The sequence below is a fragment of the Neofelis nebulosa genome, chromosome 6 (assembly GCF_028018385.1).
Source record: "Neofelis nebulosa isolate mNeoNeb1 chromosome 6, mNeoNeb1.pri, whole genome shotgun sequence".
Taxonomy (NCBI): domain Eukaryota; kingdom Metazoa; phylum Chordata; class Mammalia; order Carnivora; family Felidae; genus Neofelis; species Neofelis nebulosa.
Window position 1 is genome coordinate 138,179,551 of NC_080787.1, and position 14,708 is coordinate 138,194,258.

At 44.4% G+C, this 14,708-nt stretch overlaps 1 long non-coding RNA gene across 1 annotated transcript; it reads right to left on the reverse strand.

Moving 5' to 3' along the window:
- Positions 1–410: 410 nt before the first annotated feature.
- Positions 411–6,125, reverse strand: LOC131513532 (uncharacterized). Its single transcript, XR_009262625.1, has 5 exons — positions 5,955–6,125; positions 4,105–4,163; positions 3,067–3,291; positions 2,437–2,601; positions 411–647 (listed from the first exon to the last, which is right to left on the reverse strand). It is a non-coding gene; the product is annotated as an uncharacterized LOC131513532 (long non-coding RNA).
- Between the last annotated feature and the right edge of the window lie 8,583 nt (positions 6,126–14,708).

Sequence of the window (14,708 nt, forward strand, 5' to 3'; positions counted from 1 at the left end):
CCACTGTAGAAATTCTTCTTGATTGTTTTGGATTAAGAATTGCTACTCTGCTGAAATTAAGCCAAAGCAGCATTCAGGAAGCAAGGTGTTTTGTTTGAACAGAACACATATCAAAGCTGGAAATGGGGGCTGCTTCAGTTCCCTGTCCTGAAGCCTTGTCAAGCCTGTGAATTCTGTTGTAAAATCCTTGCCTCCAGACCTTGGGAACATGGCTTCACAGGTCTGCCTCTTCTAAACTCACACTTGCCATTTGCTTTCATTCTGTGGCTTCTAGGCCTGTTTCAAGAATTCAATTCAAAATGGTAATTTCATGGACTATTATGCAATTCTTTCTAATGGAAGGCCACTAAGATTGTCAAATTTCATTGGTTACCAAGTCATGTAGCTGACTGACCGATGATTACATTACAAAGTAAATGTAAGCCCCTACACAGCCCCTGATAGGGATTTTCCTCTTGAGACATGTGTACAAAGAACTGAATGATGACTGCGGAGGGAGAATCACGATTACCTCTGTGATGTGTTTCTCAGACAAACGTACACCCCCAGAGATGACTGTGGTCAGTCAGGCCTCGAGACTGTGTTAGCTCACTGTGGGACAGCAGTTGACAGCTAATTTTAACTTCTTCTTAGCTTAAGTAAACTCCCTATAAAAATAAAACAGGAAAACGATGTTGAATTTCTGAAGCACTCATGTAAAAAAGTGTTATAAGAGCAAAGAAAATCCCATTTTTATTTCATTGAAATACAATAATATTCTTACGATGGACTGGATGTTTGTGTCCTCCCCCCTCGCCCAAATTCATATGCTGAAGCCCTAATGTGATGGTATTTGGAGCTGGGGCCTTGGGAGGTAAGTAGGTCATGAAGGTGGAGCCTCCATGATGGGATGAGTGCCTTCATAAGAAAAGGAAACGAGCTGGCCCAGGCTCTCTTTCCACCATGGGAGGATACAAGAACATGGTCATCTACAAACCAGGAAGGAGGCCCTCACCAGGCATCAGATTTACTGGTGCCTCGGTCTTAGACTTCCCAGTCTCCAGAACTATCAGAAATAAGTGTCTGGTGTTTAAGCCACCCAGTCTATGGTGATTTGTTATAGCAGCCCAAACTGACCGAGACACCACTGACCATCTAATATTTCTAAACAGAAACAATTGAAGTGATACATGAAGTCAGAGATTCCCAAAGTTTTGATTCCAAGCTTTGCTTTGGCTTTATAACATCTTTACATTTCTCTCCTCTTTTCTATTATATATTTATATATTATTTTTATATAGTACATTTTTCATGAAAAAAGTGATACATACTCATAGGAAGAAACTGAAACAGTACAGACTATCGATTTTTGCAATAATGCTACAATTAAAGCCTTATCCATTGGGTAGATACCTAGAAATGGAAAGGATGAATCAAAATGTATGAACATTCAAAACTTTGGTAGATATTGCCAAGTTGTCTCCAAAGTTTATGCCTACACCGATACTACTTGTCTCCATGCACCTTCTCCACGCTGGGTATTACCAAACACTTACGTTTTACGTATTTTAGAGGTTAACAAATGGTATTCTATTGTGCTTTCAACTTTCCCATATTTAATTATTAGGAAATTGAATAATGTTTTACTTTTATTAAAGTCAATAAGCCCTTATTTTAGAGAGAATTGTATAATACCTCGAAATAATAGATACTGCTCTGAGATAATCTATGAAATTAAGGCAATTTAACTTATATTAGAATATAGATGGGAGGTAAAACTTTTAAACAAGTAGAAAGAAATTTGATATGGCTGTGAAAAGTGGAAAAGGAGAAAAAGAATAAGAAGCTGTGGTAAATTGAAAACATGAAATCAGATGGCAGCAATATATCATATACTCTCATATAATAGTATTATCTATCATGTTAGATAATATATCATTATTTTTAAATATAAATGAATTAAAACAGAGATCTAAAGACAGAAATTATTATAATTAATTATTAATATTATTTCCAAGAGACATATTTTTTTTAAAGAAACCAGAAAGGTTGAAAAGCCTAGATAAGGATGCCCCAGTCAAATATGAACAAAAAAATATGCAATAACAGTTTTACCATTTGCATGTAACACGTTATATTTAATCTAAAACCAATATTAGAGAAGATACTTAAGGTAAAAGATCATAAAGTAGATTATTCAGACATGGTGTGGGTACATTACAGGGTGAATATTAAAGTTGAAGGGTTGCCTCATGCCATTAAAGACCTAAGTGTGAAAATAAAGACATACAATTAATAGGGGGAAAAAAAGTTGGAGAATTTCTTCAAAAAGCCCCAAGAAGCATAAACCATAAAAGTGAAAACTAATGCATTTGATGACATCAGATGCAGAGACTTCAGGTTAACTAATAAAGGCTAATAATCACTAAGCAAAAATGTTAAAGGGTATTCATTCACCTGATCTTACTACCTCTCCTATGAGGCAGGGGCTGCTGTTCATCTGACAGATGAGGAATCAGGCACAGATCAGTTAAGTGACTTGTCCTAGGTCACATCCAGAGTGTAGGAGAGATGAACCCGACCTTGAGAGCCCTGGTGCTCACCCACTCCACTGTATGGCCTCTGGAAGACAACACAGACCAATGTAGCATGGGGGATAGGCCGGGAGAAAGTATTTTAAATAACTGTAACTTATACAATCAAACATACAAGAAATCCCTGCAAAGGGGCGGGGGAACAAGGAAAACCTATAGAAAGGTGGGCAGAGGATACAAATACACAATTCACAGCGGAGAAAACAGAAAGAGCTAATTAGTGCGTGAACAAATGCTCAGTCTACCTGGTAATTTAAAAATGCTAATTTTTGAAGAGCTAGGTGTCACTGGCCTTACACCAGGACCTCCCACACTTGTCTGCTGAAGAAGACTTTGCACAAGAGGAGCACACGGTGGCCATTGTGTCTACCTCTTCTAGCCCCAAGCACCAGGCGCTGCTGAATCTCCAGCCCCACGTTGGACTTGGTTATCTCCTACCATAATAGCTGGATATGATTTGTTTTCCTCTGATCTCCCAAAGTTATATACTTACATCCTTCCTAGGTCACTAACTGGATGTTGCCTTCTCCTATAGTTCTCTGTAAATTTGTCCTACAGCTTCCTCTCCAAGGGCAGGAACTCTTAGTCATCTAGAATTTTCTGTAAGACCAGCATAATATTTTGCACATAACAGGAGTCCAATAACTATTTATTGAATTGAATTGAGTGGAAGTGTGGTATGTTAAGCTCCCAGCTAGTAGTCAGGAAACCATACTAGCTTTGAAAATGAAGAAAAACAAAAGGGGAAAAATGACAAAGTTGAACGACATCAGCAGTTTCCAAAATGTGCACCCCAGAACACAAATCCTATAAAACCCTACTTGAAGAAAGGGTCCTAGGTCAAGTAATTCTGGAGACTACCATATAATATCCCCCCAACACACCGAACCCCTTTGGGAACCATAAACACTGGTGTGCTGGATCCGGTTTGTTCTAGCTTTCAAACGTCAATTGCTACATTTTTAGGAATTTTGTGAGTGAATTGTTAAACACGATCATTATTAAAAATTAAATTGTTTAACTTACAGTTAACTAAATTCTATTAAAAACAAGGTAATAATTACTCAAAACAATACTTCCTAATTCTTTCACTACATTTTGCTTTGATGTTTGCTCTTGAGGTTATTTACATCTGCTGTCTAGATTGTGGCCAGTACGGATGACCAAGTTTACCATCACTGATGTTGTGTTGGAAGGTTGAAATTGACCGTGAGGGGAATATTTACAGCACAGAAATCAGCAGATGCCACAAAGCAGGGCTTTTCCTCTGGAGAACTGGTTGTTGAACATTTAATATGTCATCACCTGGTTACAACCATCTGGTCTATTAAAATCCTTGATAGTCCTACGGTAAATACACCTGCTTCACTGTTTAAATCACTGTTCTGGACTTTAATTGATCAAAAGCTTATTTTAATGCATAACCTGTGTTAACATCCTGAGACACATCCTTTGGGACAAAATGGACTAGATGATCACTAAGGCCTTTTTCTAGTTCTTACAGCATGTGTCAATGAACATATACACTTACCACCCACTTCTCGGCTTTTCAGTGTATCGGGGAATGTGGATAAGGTTAACAGATCTTACCTGTAAAAAAAAAAAGTTGAAATAATTTAAAAGGATTCCTACTTCCTAGAAAATATTAACTGATTTGTTTATGATTTCTCAGTTTTGGGCAATTTGGCTAAGTGGAGAATACCATATAGAAAGATTCTATTTTCACTCCGTCTGCAAGTGGGGCACTCAATACCTCTAAATCTTATTTCATTCATTTGTAAGGGCACTTTGTAGGATTTTTGAGAAGTCAGACCTAGATTACATATGAGGAGTTACACGGAAAGCTGGGCAGTTAGTATGTACAAAGGGAAATACGATTCCGGGGTTTCTCTCTGAAAATGGTGTGATAAATACGGTTCACAACTGTCTTTAGCGGAGTCTGCCAAATCTCAGAAGCCTTCTCCCAAATGCCCACGGCAAAGTGGATAAAGCCTTGGCTCAAACTCCAAAGCAACCTAACCTTGCTCCAAGCAACAGCTCAAATGTTATTGTTCAGATGCCTTCTGGCTTCATGGCCAAGCTCACAGGAAACTGTTTTCAAAAGATCTAATTGAAGCCAATTGTATCTGGACTGATCGTCACTGTGAGTGAGACTGGGTGGTCCCAGTGCAGATGGAATTCTTGGTAGGGGGTTTTCACGAAGTGCCCCCTTACAATTGGGAGCAGTTACAGTTCAGAGAAGCCGCCCGCAATTTGGCCTAAGCCCAGAGAAAGGTGATTTTATCTCTCCGGTCAGCCTAATGTGGCACAGATCCGCTTTGGAATAATATTTTCATAAACATGGACATTTTCACTGTGGTTGAGGGTCTAAAAATGTTAACCTGCCTCTTTAGGAGGTCACTCTCAAAGGTGAGAACGAGGAGAGGGGAGGGCAGAAGGAAGAAAACTGTCTCTTGTTCTCTCTGTCTCTTTGATCCCCAAGCACGTAAAAGGAGGGCAGTTTGCCCAGCACACGCTTCCTGCTCTGGCTGGCCCCCGCCCAAGATTCGGGGTCTTGGTCAGTGCAGCCCTTCTGCTTTTGCCTCCAGTGGGGACACTCGGGATGTTTAACCACCAGAGCAACAAGGCTCCAACTGACCAGAACGGATGCCAGTCGCGACGCCCTGGAGGCCCGAGCCCGGTAACCCGGAGAGACGGGGAGTGGGGGGGAAGGAGTCTCAGGGAAATGGCTAATTACCAACCCAAGCGGACCCGCTGCATATTTTAACAACTGCTGTGGGCATGCTGGAGCCTACTGGCCGAACGTCGGCCCGGCTTGCCTGGATTCCTCCTCAGAGGGAAGATTTAGCGAATGACACATTTTCCAGAACTTTCCACATTCTGCCTTTTCTTAAATACTTCTGGTATGAGGCACCAGGGGGTCACTCATGAAGAGTAATGATGCAGTGACCAGCTGTGTCTTGCTGAGGACCAAAAAAAAGGGTGTTTGCCTACCCCTTACTGATGTACCATCGTATTCAGGGTTTTTCATTTCAGGATTCTTATTTTATCCTCAGAAGAGCCTTGCGGGATAAGGATTATCACCCTTATGTTATAGATGAACCCTTATATCGTAGCTGGTCAAGTTACTAACCCAAAATGACACAACTAAAAATTGGTAGGGTCAAATTCGTACGTGGGTCTGTCCGGCCCCCCAAAGGGGCTCGCTTTGCTACACAAGGTGGCAAAGTGGTTGAGAGCACAGACTCTGGAGCCACATTGGCTGGATTGGAACCCCATCTCTGGCGCCCAGCTAGTCACGTGACCTTGGGTAAGTCACTCGGCATCTATGTGCCTCCGTCTCTTAATCTTTAAAATAGAAATAAAGCATTTTCCGGATACCTGGGTGGCTCAGTTGATGAATCAGTTAAGCATCTGACTCTTAACTTCTGCTCAGTTCATGATCTCCAGCTTCGTGAGTTCAACCCCCCCCCCCGCATTGGGCTCTGTGCTGACAGTGTGGGGCCTGCTTGGGAATCTTTCTTCCTCTTTCTCTGCCTCTCTCTCTCTCTCTCTCTCTCTCTCTCTCTAAATACAAAGAAATAAACTTTTTAAAAAATTATTTAAAAAAATAAAATAAATAAATAAAGCATTTTCCTCAGTTTTGTTGGAGGATTAAATGATTGATTCGCAGCCTCCGCAGCTGTCCTGGCACAGAGTAACCACCCCATAAATGTTAGGCTTTTTCTTTCTTCCTTTTTTTTTTTAATGTTTATTTGTTTTTGAGAGAGAAAGAGTGAGTACGTGGGCAAGAGGGGGGCAGAGAAAGAGGGAGAGAGAGAATCCCCAGCAGGCCCCACATTGTCAGCACAGAGCCTGATGCAGGGCTTGAACTCACAAACTGTGAGTTCATGCCTTGAACTCAAGATCACGACTTGAGTTGAAACCAAGAGTCAGACGCTTAACCCACTGAGCCACCCAGACGCCCCTAGGCTTTTCTTGTCCTCGCATCTCTCAAGATTGCCACCCACATCCAGCCCATTCATGGCCAGGATCTATCTAGGTCAGTGGACCTGAAATTTACTTTTAATTTCACCTCATTTCTTCTCACTGACCAAACACTGGGTAACTAACAAAATAAACACTTCAGGCTTTACTTCAGCCTTAAAAATTCAGAGATTCCATTAGATGATTTTGGAGATAATATTAGGCACTCTTGCTACCTGTTCTTTGTTACACTTTCATTTTTGCTTTAATTTCACATAACTGACCTACTGATCCCCAGGGGAGGTCTCTAACGCTGAGAGCAAAGACAACCAGTCGCAGGGGTGAGGTAAGCGTGTGGGGACGTAGGGAGCAGACTGGCTCAGCTAAGGCACTGGCCTCTGAGGTATTTTCAGAACTGAATGCTGTCATGGGTTTTACCATCTAGGTATGGTGAGACCAACAGATCAGGAGACGATCGCCACTGAAAAGATAGTGTGTTCCTCAGAGTCCCACAGAGGAGAAGGCATGCCACACCACGAGGGGCCGCACGTGAGGGCAGGAGGGTTGGCCAAGAGGAAGAGGGAGAAGAAGGAGGCCAGCGGTGGGCTAGAGCCTTTAGAGCAGTTTGCGCAGGAGAGACCAAGCAAGGCAGGGGGAGCTATTTAGGACTGGCTAGTTTGAGTAACTTTGGGGGGCTCTAAACAGTAGGGGCTGCCCACGGCTGTCTGGTAGCTGGCCGTGGGGTGCAGAGTGGCCCAGAGCATGGAAGCTCAGGAAAGGAGGTGTCAGGGCGCGGACCCTGGATTGGTTGTGTCGTATTAGACAAGTGCCCTTGGAAGCGAGTTGTTTACTATCTCTAGGAACTGGCCTGCTCTGGAAGAGTCCCTCCCTCCAGGGTCACAAGGCCCCAAAGGTCAACGGGTCAGTAGATAGACAATCAAAGACATGGTTAATATGCTGAAGCGCGGGACACTAGGCACCTGTGGTAGAGGGAGGGAAGAATCCAGAAAGGGGAGATGAGCCTTTCTGTAGAAGCCCCTGGGCAGGTGCTGTCAGCCTGACTCGCGTTTTCCTCCCCTCCCTCATCACCCGCATCTCCAATGGTGGCCTCTGTGAACACAGGCTTTCTGCTTACCCAGCCTCTTCTCCATGGTCTGTGCCTCACAAACACCTGGTGGTGGGGGCTCCGGTCTTGGGCTGGGCCCTGGGAAACCTCACTTCTCAATCTCGGCTTGGCAGAAAGCAGCAACTCTGTCACACTTAAATGCTCTCAATTAGCATATACAAACAGGCCTTTCACAGAATACCCGCCGGCAACTGAGACACGCCTAGATTCACAATGGGACATATTCATCAGTCAAACATGAACTTCTGGCTAGGGGCTTACATTTCAATGGGCTTTGTCAGGCCGTGATCTGCGCCTCCTAAAAGGCCAGGGCCGGGGGCAGGGCTCTGAAGTTGACCAGGCTCAGCTTTCCGGCAAACAGCCCAAATGCTATCCGGGTGTACCCGGCACCCACCGAGTCCTCTCTGTGCTGTACCAGCGTGGGTAGAAGCACCAAGAGACACCAGGGCAGCATCCGAGGTGCCATTTTGTATTTCCCACTTGGCAACTGTGATGTGAATCGCTCGCAAAGTTAATTGGGAGAAGGGCAGTAACTTAGGGTCTGGCTGCAAGCAGTTTCCATGGATTCTGGGGCCTTTATGAGGTCTGTTTGTGAGAAGCCAGCTTCACACGGATGAGTAAAAGGCAGCTGGCTCTTGCTAAACTGACACAAAGCGCTAGATCTAAAACATCAGATTTCCTACCTGAGGGCGACATTCATGTAAAAGGTCAACTTATAAGATATCAGAAAGCCTATTGTACCTAAGTTCGGTTTAAACTCACCTTTCATGAATAGTTGAGATAAAAGGCTTATGTAGTTCCCTATTAGGGTTCTCAGTAATTGCTAACCGCCCTATCTCACTTCTGTGACCTCGCCTGCTTACTAAATAGATAACTTAGGATGCAAAACGCTCCCCCACCCCCTCTACCAAGGTCTGGCCTAGGGAAGACCAACATGTAAAAAGTCACATACTCACTGCCCTACAGCATCTCAGGTGTCTAACTATGATTGGTCATTTTAAACCCTCTTAGGACAAAGACCTTCAAAATTTATAGGTTCCCGCCATAACTAACGTCTTTGTGTCACAATATAATTGGCTACCATGAAATGCCACTGATTGTAATTGGTTAACCAAATAATGATGTATTCTGACTTGCTAAAATCCATATAAGCCCACCGCTGCCTTTGTTCGGGGCCATTCTCTGCACTTTTCTCCTTAACGTCAGGAGATCAGGTTTGGCCCGGCCATGAATAAAATCTTGCCTCGCTTCTATTCGGTGTCTGGTGGTTTTTTTTCGATATCACCCTGTTTCAATTCACAAGTTCTATCTTGGGATTGAAGAGATTTCTGGGAGGTACCTCAGCTTCTAGTAAATTAAAGCGCACCGAAGTGAGGTAAACATGAGTAGAATTACATAATTGTTTTCTCATTGAGAAACTTCCCATGTGAGATATTTCAAAGCACTGTGGTTAAGGCAACATTTCTTTCTATGATTAAAAAAAAAAAAAAAAAGCCTAAAAGACCTGACACAAAAGGACTTATCAGAGAACTTGTACAAGAATTGGCCCTTACCATTCTGAGGTTTCATACAGTTTATATCTCAGTATCATTGTATACAATATTTTATTTGAAGTTTTACAATAAAACATGCCTTTAAATGCCCTGCAGTCCGTAAGCCTGGATTATCAGCAGTTATTACAAAACCCGGACTTTGTAGAATGGATGTTTTTCCTTCTGCTTCCCTCGGAGTATTTGTAAAACATGAAGACCAAATGCCCAAGCTTTCCCCAACATCTCGATTACAAATTCTGCTTCTCCTGAGCACCTTTCCATCTCCCCTCCATGCCCTCTTCCCACTTCATTCTGCCCACCCAGAAAGACCCCTGTTCTTTCATCTGTAAAATTCCTGCCCATTCCCCCGGTCTAGCCCTGCTTCATCTCTGGCCGTCACAACCTAAAGTCATGGCCCCTTCCTTTGGCAGTTCAGAACAATAACAGTGGATAGAATGGCTTTGACGATTATACCAGCATTATTATAAAATAGAGTTGACACTTGAACAACAGTTGAAAATCCCTGTATAACTTTTTTTTTTAAGTTTATTTATTTTGAGAGAGAGAGCGAGCTAGCGAGCAGTGGGGGGGAGGAGCAGAGAGAGGGAGAGAGAGAATCCCAAGCAGGCTCCCTGTTATTAGTGCAGAGCCTGACGCGGGGCTCCACCTCACGAACGGTGAGATCATGACCTGAGCCAAAATCAAGAGTCGGATGCTTAACCAACTGAGCCACCCAGGCGCCCCATCCTGCATAACGTTTGACTTCCCCAAAACGGAACTACTGACAGCTGACTGTTAACTGGAAGTCTTACTCATAACGTGAACAGGCAATCAACACATATTTTGTATGTTGCATGTGTTATGTACTGTATTCTTGCAATAAATAAACTATAGGAAAAAAATGTTATTAAGAAAATCTTAGAAAAAATACGGTTTCAGTACTATCCTGTATTCAGCAAAATAAATGTGCATAAGTTTTCTTCATCAAAAAAATCTGCATATACGTGGCCCCATACAGTTCAAGACCATGTTGTTCAAGAACTGTAGTTCTTCCATGGCTCTCTTTTAAATTTTTTTAATGTTTATTTATTTTTGAGAGAGAGACACACACACTGAGTGCGAGCAGAGGAGGGGCAGAGAAGGAGACAGAAAATCAGAAGTAGGCTCCAGGCTCCAGGCTCTGCACTGTCAGCACAGAGCCCGACGCGGGGCTCAAACTCATGAACCGTGAGATCATGACCTGAGCCAAAGTCAGCACTTAATTGACTGAGCTACCCAGGCACCCCCATTACTCTCTTCACTTAACCACTTGAATGCTGTCTAATCTTTCCCCGAGTGATGGCTTCTCTTCCCAACTGGACTGGAAGTTCCGAGCAGCCCAACGCTTCTGGTTTTTCTATCCCAGGGACAGCCAGACAGAGCAGCCTGAGGAGGGAATTACACTGTTGCCAGGTCTTGTTGTCGCCATTTAACCCTTTACTGCCTGTGTTCTGTGAGTCTGTATTGAGTGTTGTTAAATGTCACGTGCTTTCCTTCTTTCTGGAAATCTGAGACTCTCAGTTCTGCTTGTTTTGGAACCTGGAACTCATGTAAACTGTACTGTGACGAACGTTCTTCCAAATGGGAAGACTAGAGGATGGGAGGAAACAAGTTCTTTCCCATCAATGCCTTTCAAGGATTTATAGACCTCTGTACATTTCACCTTTGTCAACGTTACTCCTCAGATACGTCTAGCTTATATTTCCATCTCCTGTTGTAATCAGGTTTTCTTGTGCAGCGAGAGGAGCCAGAACATTCCACAGCTGTGATTACACGAAGGCCACCAAGATGCTACTGAGCTGGTGGGGCCGAATTTGCCCCTATTCATTTTGTCTCCAGAAATATCAGAGGCTTCTGCTAACTGTGCTTCTTTAAAACATACGAGGGAGACCCAATCTATGAAATGGTGAGAAAGATTTTTGTTTTATTGCCAGACTTGAAACCAGACCTGAGAGGTACTTAAAATTTCAGTCACGGGGGCAAATGGGGTTTCTTTACACTTGAAGAGGGGCTCTTACATCTCCAAGTTGGAGCAGGTTCAACCACAGAGGTCAGTGAGCCTCGTGTTGGCTGTCTCTCCTCATCATGAAACAGAGCGTGTGCTTCAGCAGCTTAAAAAACAAAGCAAAACAAACAAGCATTAATCCACAGATCTGGCCTTCACACTTGGGCACCAAGCCGCCGTGAGTGTCTGGGTCTCTTAGCACTCTCTTTCTCCACAGACACACCAGCCCCGCCATGGCAGGGGCACAAGCCTCTCACCAGCACAGTGGTGCCATCCAAGATTGTCAGAGTCGCCTGTAAGGATGCTGCGAGCCCCTCTGAATTCTGCCCGGTCCCTAACCCGGTGGGAGCCCCAGCCCAAAAGAATCAAGGCAGCCTCTTTGCTGTGTTTTGAGAGGACTTGGGGGGGTGTCAGCCGCCTGTGGTAAGCTTCAAATGCCACCATTACAGAGGGGGGCTTTGGGTTAGACCACGACGTCCTATTAAAAAGCAATACACACACACACACACACACACACACACACACACTCCCCTGAGACCAGGGGAGATTAACATACCTACCTCACATCCCAGGCCTGGCCCTCCCAAGGCCTCCCCTGGAGCCTGTCACAGAGGGCCTGAATCACTCAGAATCTCTCCATAAGGCATGTGACTGAGTCACCCCAAGCTGCTGTAACAAAATGCCATTGACTGGATGGCTTAAACGACAGACATTCATTTCTCACAGCTCTGGAGGCCAAACGTCTAAAAGCAAGGTGTTGGCAGATTCAGTCCCTGGTGAGGGCCTCTGCCTGCCTGTAACCTTCTCACTGTGTCCTCATACGGCAGCAAGAGAGAGAGATGGGGGACAGAGACAGAGAGAGAAATAGGGAGAGATAGTGCACTGTTATCTCTTTCTCCCCTTATAAGGGCACTAATCCCCTGATGAGGGCTCCACGCTCATGACCTCATCTTAAACTAATTACTTCCCAAAGTCCCCGTGTCCTAATACCATCACCTTTAGGGGTAGGGTTTCAATATATGAATTTGGGAGGGACACAAACATATGGTCCATAGCAGCATGAGAACTAAGAAACCTGACAAGAACGTGTCAGTTAGCAGTGACCATACAGCTGAAGAGGTCATGGGGCAGAATCAGGACTGGAAAAGCCAACGCAAAAACAAACTGCAGTTGTGGTAGGAGAGCAAAATTGGTGAAAAGAAATGGGAAGTCACTTGTGCTGGGAGGCTGGAGAAAGCAACAGTCAGATTTGAGCCGAGATGTGTTAATTAATGGCAACACAGAAATGGGTTTCCACACCTCTGGCTGCGGAAGTCCCCAGAGCTTATCAGTATTAGGGAATCTCCTTCCAGCACCAGCACCAACCCTATTAAGCTCTTGCTCCAGGATGTTAGTGACCTAGTTTTTTTTTTTTTTTTTTTTTACCCTTTTTTAACATTTATTCATTTTTTTGAGAGACAGAGACAGTGCAAGCAGGGGAGGGGCAGAGAGACCGGGAGACACAGAATCCGAAGCAGGCTCCAGGCTCCGGGCTGTCAGCACAGAGCCCGACGAGAGGCTCAAACTCACAAACTGTGAGATCATGACCTGAGCCCAAGTCGGACACTTAACTGACTGAGCCACCCAGGTGCACCATTGACCTATTTTTAATGTATATTCCTACCATAAGCTGCCCCTTTACCCGAGTTCCTCTAAGTCAAGGGGGACAGGAATTCAGCTCTTCTGGGCTGAATTGTGTTCCCCCAAAAAGATATGTTAAGTCCTAACCCTGGAAACCTATGAAAGTGACCTCATTTGGAAATAGGTCTTTGCAGATGTAATTAAGACGTAAGTTTGGATAAGGTCATACTGGAGCAGGGTGGGCCTTTAATTCAATGTGCCCGGTATCGTTACCAGAAGAAGAGAAGGGACGCAGACACTGGGGTCTCACAGCATTGCTGGCAAACCGCAGAGGCTACGGGGAAGCAATGGGACAGACTCTCCTCTCCCCTGCATCTTCAGAGAGTGCATGGCCCTGCAGACACCTTGATGTCAGACTTCTGGCCCCAAAGAATACATTTCCATTATTTTAAGCCACCGAATTTTGGTACTTTGTTACAGCGACCCTGGGAAACAAACGGTATTCTTAGAGAGGGAGTTCAGAAAAGCCCCAGAATCCCGGGTTAGGCCCGAAAACAGCAGGTGTGAACAGGCGGATGTAGAGGTCTTGAAAAGACGCTATCTCTCTGCCTACCTGAAGTGAAGGATACAGAGCAGGCTCCTTTTGATACTGCTGCTGCTCATCCCGCCAGCCTTCAGAAAATGCCAGAATGTCCAATGGATGAATGCTGGCTACAAGCAAAGAAGGAGGAGGAGAGCAAGGAGGAAGAGGGGAAGGGGTGGAGGGAGGGGGGAGGGGAAGGAGGAGGAGGGAGGCAAGGGAAGAGGAGGAATGGGGACAGCAGGGGAAGAGGACCTTTGCCATGTAAGGCAGCACGGTCACAGGTGCCTGGGATTCGAACTTGGATCTCTTCGGGGCACCATTGTTCAGCCTGCCCCTGGGACTTTAAGTAAGTGCCTATTTACACAGATACACAAACCAGTCTTTCTCTACTACAACTTGAAAGGAATCGCCTTCAAATTGAAGAGATCAAAATATAGAACTTACTTTCCACCTTTATCCTTCTCGTTTCTCCCTTCGACCACCTGCATAATGCCCTCCATGAGGAAACAATCTGATAGCCTCAGTGATAAAACAACCTCAGTCACTGACTTGCACAAACATTTCCTGAGCCAGCGTCATGGCTGAGCAAGCCCACTTTGCTTCACTTTTCGCACAGGAGCCTGCCGAGCGCTGTAATCAGCACTCAGCATTGCCTTAAATTGGCAGTTTGCGCTATAACGTTGGGTCCCGAAACAATGGGGTCGATTCAGAGGAGAAAAAAACTCGGTCAGATTGGTTGTTTGACTTTCACGTAGGCAAAACAACCATTTGATTGATGGACTCTTTCATTTTTCATAGTTATTTTAGCACTTTATAACCACAAGCTAAGTGTGCCATTTATATAACCGAATAGCAGTCTATTTACAGGGTTATCAAATGTCTGAATTCATCTATGAAACCAACATGAACCACTCCCAGAACTTACATTTGCCTACGGCGCACCCCGCCCTCACCAACCCTGCCCTCCACCTCTTGTTATTCCCATTTAGCTCAGGCCAGAGCTCTCCGTCTAATCGGGTCATGAATTTTTTAAATTTTTTTAACTCAACAAATATTTCCTGCCTGCTCATTATATGCCAGGCACTGAGCTGGATCCAAAGGCAAAAAAAAAAAAAAAAAAATGCAGCAGGGCGCATAATGAGGCAGATTGAACGTTGTTTAGCAGGGGACTCTAACAACGGTGTCTTACCAGTCTGGGCGAACTTGATAGTTTGGAAAGGATTCCGAGAGGTTTTGCAGAAGTCAGGGGAGAGTCGTTTGAGTG